The following is a 7,860-nucleotide window of genomic DNA, read 5'->3' as shown; positions in this document are numbered from 1 at the left end:
AAAACGACCATGTATACATCATCAAAAAAACGACCATGCATACATCATCAAAAAAACGACCATCTATACATCATCAAAAAAAACGACCATGTATACATCATCAAAAAACGACCATCTATACATCATCAAAAAAACGACCATCTATACATCATCAAAAAACGACCATCTATACATCATCAAAAAAAACGACCATGTATACATCATCAAAAAAAACGACCATGTATACATCATCAAAAAACGACCATCTATACATCATCAAAAAAACGACCATCTATACATCATCAAAAAACGACCATCTATACATCATCAAAAAAACGACCATCTATACATCATCAAAAAACGACCATCTATACATCATCAAAAAAAACGACCATCTATACATCATCAAAAAAAACGACCATCTATACATCATCAAAAAAACGACCATGTATACATCATCAAAAAAAACGACCATGTATACATCATCAAAAAAAACGACCATGTATACATCATCAAAAAACGACCATGTATACATCATCAAAAAAACGACCATCTATACATCATCAAAAAAACGACCATCTATACATCATCAAAAAAACGACCATGCATACATCATCAAAAAAACGACCATCTATACATCATCAAAAAAACGACCATCTATACATCATCAAAAAAACGACCATCTATACATCATCAAAAAAACGACCATCTATACATCATCAAAAAACGACCATGCATACATCATCAAAAAAACGACCATCTATACATCATCAAAAAAACGACCATCTATTCATCATCAAAAAAACGACCATCTATACATCATCAAAAAAACGACCATCTATACATCATCAAAAAAACGACCATCTATACATCATCAAAAAAAACGACCATGTATACATCATCAAAAAAACGACCATGTATACATCATCAAAAAAACGACCATCTATACATCATCAAAAAAACGACCATCTATACATCATCAAAAAAACGACCATCTATACATCATCAAAAAACGACCATCTATACATCATCAAAAAAACGACCATGTATACATCATCAAAAAAATGACCATCTATACATCATCAAAAAAACGACCATCTATACATCATCAAAAAAACGACCATCTATACATCATCAAAAAAACGACCATCTATACATCATCAAAAAAAACGACCATGTATACATCATCAAAAAAACGACCATGTATACATCATCAAAAAAACGACCATCTATACATCATCAAAAAAAACGACCATCTATACATCATCAAAAAAACGACCATCTATACATCATCAAAAAAAAGGACCATGCATACATCATCAAAAAAAACGACCATCTATACATCATCAAAAAAACGACCATCTATACGTCATCAAAAAAACGACCATGCATACATCATCAAAAAAACCACCATCTATACATCATCAAAAAACGACCATCTATACATCATCAAAAAACGACCATCTATACATCATCAAAAAAACGACCATGTATACATCATCAAAAAAACGACCATCTATACATCATCAAAAAAACGACCATCTATACATCATCAAAAAACGACCATCTATACATCATCAAAAAACGACCATCTATACATCATCAAAAAAAACGACCATGTATACATCATCAAAAAAAACGACCATCTATACATCATCAAAAAAACGACCATCTATACATCATCAAAAAAACGACCATCTATACATCATCAAAAAAACGACCATCTATACATCATCAAAAAAACGACCATCTATATATCATCAAAAAAACAACCATGTATACATCATCAAAAAAAACGACCATGTATACATCATCAAAAAAACGACCATCTATACATCATCAAAAAAAACGACCATCTATACATCATCAAAAAAAACGACCATGTATACATCATCAAAAAAACAACCATCTATACATCATCAAAAAAAACGACCATCTATACATCATCAAAAAAAACGACCATCTATACATCATCAAAAAAAACGACCATGCATACATCATCAAAAAAAACGACCATGTATACATCATCAAAAAAACGACCATCTATACATCATCAAAAAAAACGACCATGCATACATCATCAAAAAACGACCATCTATACATCATCAAAAAACGACCATCTATACATCATCAAAAAAACGACCATCTATACATCATCAAAAAACGACCATGTATACATCATCAAAAAACGACCATCTATACATCATCAAAAAACGACCATCTATACATCATCAAAAAAACGACCATCTATACATCATCAAAAAAACGACCATGTATACATCATCAAAAAACGACCATCTATACATCATCAAAAAAAACGACCATCTATAGATCATCAAAAAAATGACCATCTATACATCATCAAAAAACGACCATCTATAGATCATCAAAAAACGACCATCTATAGATCATCAAAAAAACGACCATCTATACATCATCAAAAAACGACCATCTATAGATAATCAAAAAACGACCATCTATAGATCATCAAAAAACGACCATCTATAGATAATCAAAAAACGACCATCTATAGATAATCAAAAAACGACCATCTATAGATCATCAAAAAACGACCATCTATAGATAATCAAAAAACGACCATCTATAGATAATCAAAAAACGACCATCTATAGATAATCAAAAAACGACCATCTATAGATCATCAAAAAACGACCATCTATAGATAATCAAAAAACGACCATCTATAGATCATCAAAAAAACGACCATCTATAGATCATCAAAAAAATGACCATCTATACATCATCAAAAAACGACCATCTATACATCATCAAAAAACGACCATCTATACATCATCAAAAAACGACCATCTATACATCATCAAAAAAATGACCATCTATACATCATCAAAAAAAACGACCATCTATACATCATCAAAAAAAACGACCATGTATACATCATCAAAAAACGACCATCTATACATCATCAAAAAAAACGACCATCTATACATCATCAAAAAAATGACCATCTATACATCATCAAAAAAAACGACCATGTATACATCATCAAAAAAACGACCATCTATACAACATCAAAAAACGACCATGTATACATCATCAAAAAACGACCATCTATACATCATCAAAAAAACGACCATCTATACATCATCAAAAAACGACCATCTATACATCATCAAAAAAACGACCATCTATACATCATCAAAAAAACGACCATCTATACATCATCAAAAAACGACCATGTATACATCATCAAAAAAACCACCATCTATACATCATCAAAAAAACCACCATCTATACATAATCAAAAAACAACCATCTATACGTCATCAAAAAACGACCATCTATACATCATCAAAAAAAACGACCATCTATACATCATCAAAAAGAACGACCATGTATACATCATCAAAAAAACGACCATCTATACATCATCAAAAAACGACCATGTATACATCATCAAAAAACGACCATCTATACATCATCAAAAAAACGACCATCTATACATCATCAAAAAAACGACCATGTATACATCATCAAAAAAACGACCATCTATACATCATCAAAAAAACGACCATCTATACATCATCAAAAAAACGACCATGTATACATCATCAAAAAAACGACCATCTATACATCATCAAAAAAACGACCATCTATACATCATCAAAAAAACGACCATCTATACATCATCAAAAAAACGACCATCTATACATCATCAAAAAAACGACCATCTATACATCATCAAAAAACAACCATCTATACATCATCAAAAAACGACCATCTATACATCATCAAAAAACGACCATCTATACATCATCAAAAAACGACCATCTATACATCATCAAAAAAACGATCATCTATACATCATCAAAAAACGACCATCTATACATCATCAAAAAAACGACCATCTATACATCATCAAAAAAACGACCATCTATACATCATCAAAAAACGACCATCTATACATCATCAAAAAAAACGACCATCTATACATCATCAAAAAAAACGACCATCTATACGTCATCAAAAAAACGACCATCTATACATCATCAAAAAATGACCATGTATACATCATCAAAAAAACCACCATCTATACATCATCAAAAAAACGACCATCTATACATCATCAAAAAAAACGACCATCTATACATCATCAAAAAAAACGACCATCTATACATCATCAAAAAAACGACCATCTATACATCATCAAAAAATGACCATGTATACATCATCAAAAAAACCACCATCTATACATCATCAAAAAAACGACCATCTATACATCATTAAAAAAACGACCATCTATACATCATCAAAAAAAACGACCATCTATACATCATCAAAAAAACGACCATCTATACATCATCAAAAAAACGACCATGTATACATCATCAAAAAAACGACCATCTATACATCATCAAAAAAACGACCATCTATACATCATCAAAAAAACGACCATCTATACATCATCAAAAAAACGACCATGTATACATCATCAAAAAAACGACCATCTATACATCATCAACAAAACGACCATCTATACATCATCAAAAAAACGACCATGTATACATCATCAAAAAAACGACCATCTATACATCATCAAAAAAACGACCATCTATACATCATCAAAAAAACGACCATCTATACATCATCAAAAAAACGACCATCTATACATCATCAAAAAAACGACCATCTATACATCATCAAAAAACAACCATCTATACATCATCAAAAAACGACCATCTATACATCATCAAAAAACGACCATCTATACATCATCAAAAAACGACCATCTATACATCATCAAAAAAACGACCATCTATACATCATCAAAAAACGACCATCTATACATCATCAAAAAAACGACCATCTATACATCATCAAAAAAACGACCATCTATACATCATCAAAAAACGACCATCTATACATCATCAAAAAAAACGACCATCTATACATCATCAAAAAAAACGACCATCTATACGTCATCAAAAAAACGACCATCTATACATCATCAAAAAATGACCATGTATACATCATCAAAAAAACCACCATCTATACATCATCAAAAAAACGACCATCTATACATCATCAAAAAAAACGACCATCTATACATCATCAAAAAAAACGACCATCTATACATCATCAAAAAAACGACCATCTATACATCATCAAAAAATGACCATGTATACATCATCAAAAAAACCACCATCTATACATCATCAAAAAAACGACCATCTATACATCATTAAAAAAACGACCATCTATACATCATCAAAAAAAACGACCATCTATACATCATCAAAAAAAACGACCATGCATACATCATCAAAAAAACGACCATCTATACATCATCAAAAAAACGACCATGTATACATCATCAAAAAAACGACCATCTATACATCATCAAAAAACGACCATGTATACATCATCAAAAAACGACCATCTATATCATCAAAAAAAAGACCATCTATACATCATCAAAAAAAACGACCATGCATACATCATCAAAAAAACGACCATCTATACATCATCAAAAAAAACGACCATGTATACATCATCAAAAAAACGACCATCTATACATCATCAAAAAAAACGACCATCTATACATCATCAAAAAAAACGACCATCTATACATCATCAAAAAAACGACCATCTATACATCATCAAAAAAAACGACCATGTATACATCATCAAAAAAACGACCATCTATACATCATCAAAAAAAACGACCATGTATACATCATCAAAAAAACGACCATCTATACATCATCAAAAAAAACGACCATCTATACATCATCAAAAAAAACGACCATGTATACATCATCAAAAAAACGACCATCTATACATCATCAAAAAAAACGACCATCTATACATCATCAAAAAAAACGACCATCTATACATCATCAAAAAAACGACCATGCATACATCATCAAAAAAAACGACCATGTATACATCATCAAAAAAACGACCATCTATACATCATCAAAAAAACGACCATCTATACATCATCAAAAAAAACGACCATGCATACATCATCAAAAAAACGACCATCTATACATCATCAAAAAAAACGACCATGTATACATCATCAAAAAAACGACCATCTATACATCATCAAAAAAAACGACCATCTATACATCATCAAAAAAAACGACCATCTATACATCATCAAAAAAACGACCATCTATACATCATCAAAAAAAACGACCATGTATACATCATCAAAAAAACGACCATCTATACATCATCAAAAAAAACGACCATGTATACATCATCAAAAAAACGACCATCTATACATCATCAAAAAAAACGACCATCTATACATCATCAAAAAAAACGACCATGTATACATCATCAAAAAAACGACCATCTATACATCATCAAAAAAAACGACCATCTATACATCATCAAAAAAAACGACCATCTATACATCATCAAAAAAAAACGACCATCTATACGTCATCAAAAAAACGACCATCTATACATCATCAAAAAAACGACCATCTATACATCATCAAAAAAAACGACCATGTATACATCATCAAAAAAACGACCATCTATACATCATCAAAAAAAACGACCATGTATACATCATCAAAAAAACGACCATCTATACATCATCAAAAAAAACGACCATCTATACATCATCAAAAAAACGACCATCTATACATCATCAAAAAAACGACCATCTATACATCATCAAAAAAAACGACCATGTATACATCATCAAAAAAACGACCATCTATACATCATCAAAAAAACGACCATCTATACATCATCAAAAAAAACGACCATATATACATCATCAAAAAAAACGACCATGCATACATCATCAAAAAAAAACGACCATCTATACATCATCAAAAAAAACGACCATGCATACATCATCAAAAAACGACCATCTATACATCATCAAAAAACGACCATCTATACATCATCAAAAAAACGACCATCTATACATCATCAAAAAAACGACCATGCATACATCATCAAAAAAACGACCATCTATACATCATCAAAAAAACGACCATGTATACATCATCAAAAAACGACCATCTATACATCATCAAAAAACGACCATCTATACATCATCAAAAAAACGACCATCTATACATCATCAAAAAAACGACCATGTATACATCATCAAAAAACGACCATCTATACATCATCAAAAAAAACGACCATCTATAGATCATCAAAAAAATGACCATCTATACATCATCAAAAAACGACCATCTATAGATCATCAAAAAACGACCATCTATAGATCATCAAAAAAACGACCATCTATACATCATCAAAAAACGACCATCTATAGATAATCAAAAAACGACCATCTATAGATCATCAAAAAACGACCATCTATAGATAATCAAAAAACGACCATCTATAGATAATCAAAAAACGACCATCTATAGATCATCAAAAAACGACCATCTATAGATAATCAAAAAACGACCATCTATAGATAATCAAAAAACGACCATCTATAGATAATCAAAAAACGACCATCTATAGATCATCAAAAAACGACCATCTATAGATAATCAAAAAACGACCATCTATAGATCATCAAAAAAACGACCATCTATAGATCATCAAAAAAATGACCATCTATACATCATCAAAAAACGACCATCTATACATCATCAAAAAACGACCATCTATACATCATCAAAAAACGACCATCTATACATCATCAAAAAAATGACCATCTATACATCATCAAAAAAAACGACCATCTATACATCATCAAAAAAAACGACCATGTATACATCATCAAAAAACGACCATCTATACATCATCAAAAAAAACGACCATCTATACATCATCAAAAAAATGACCATCTATACATCATCAAAAAAAACGACCATCTATACATCATCAAAAAAAACGACCATCTAT

This window comes from Pseudorasbora parva, chromosome 23 (assembly GCF_024679245.1).
Source record: "Pseudorasbora parva isolate DD20220531a chromosome 23, ASM2467924v1, whole genome shotgun sequence".
NCBI classification, from domain to species: domain Eukaryota; kingdom Metazoa; phylum Chordata; class Actinopteri; order Cypriniformes; family Gobionidae; genus Pseudorasbora; species Pseudorasbora parva.
This window is presented reverse-complemented; position numbering follows the sequence as displayed.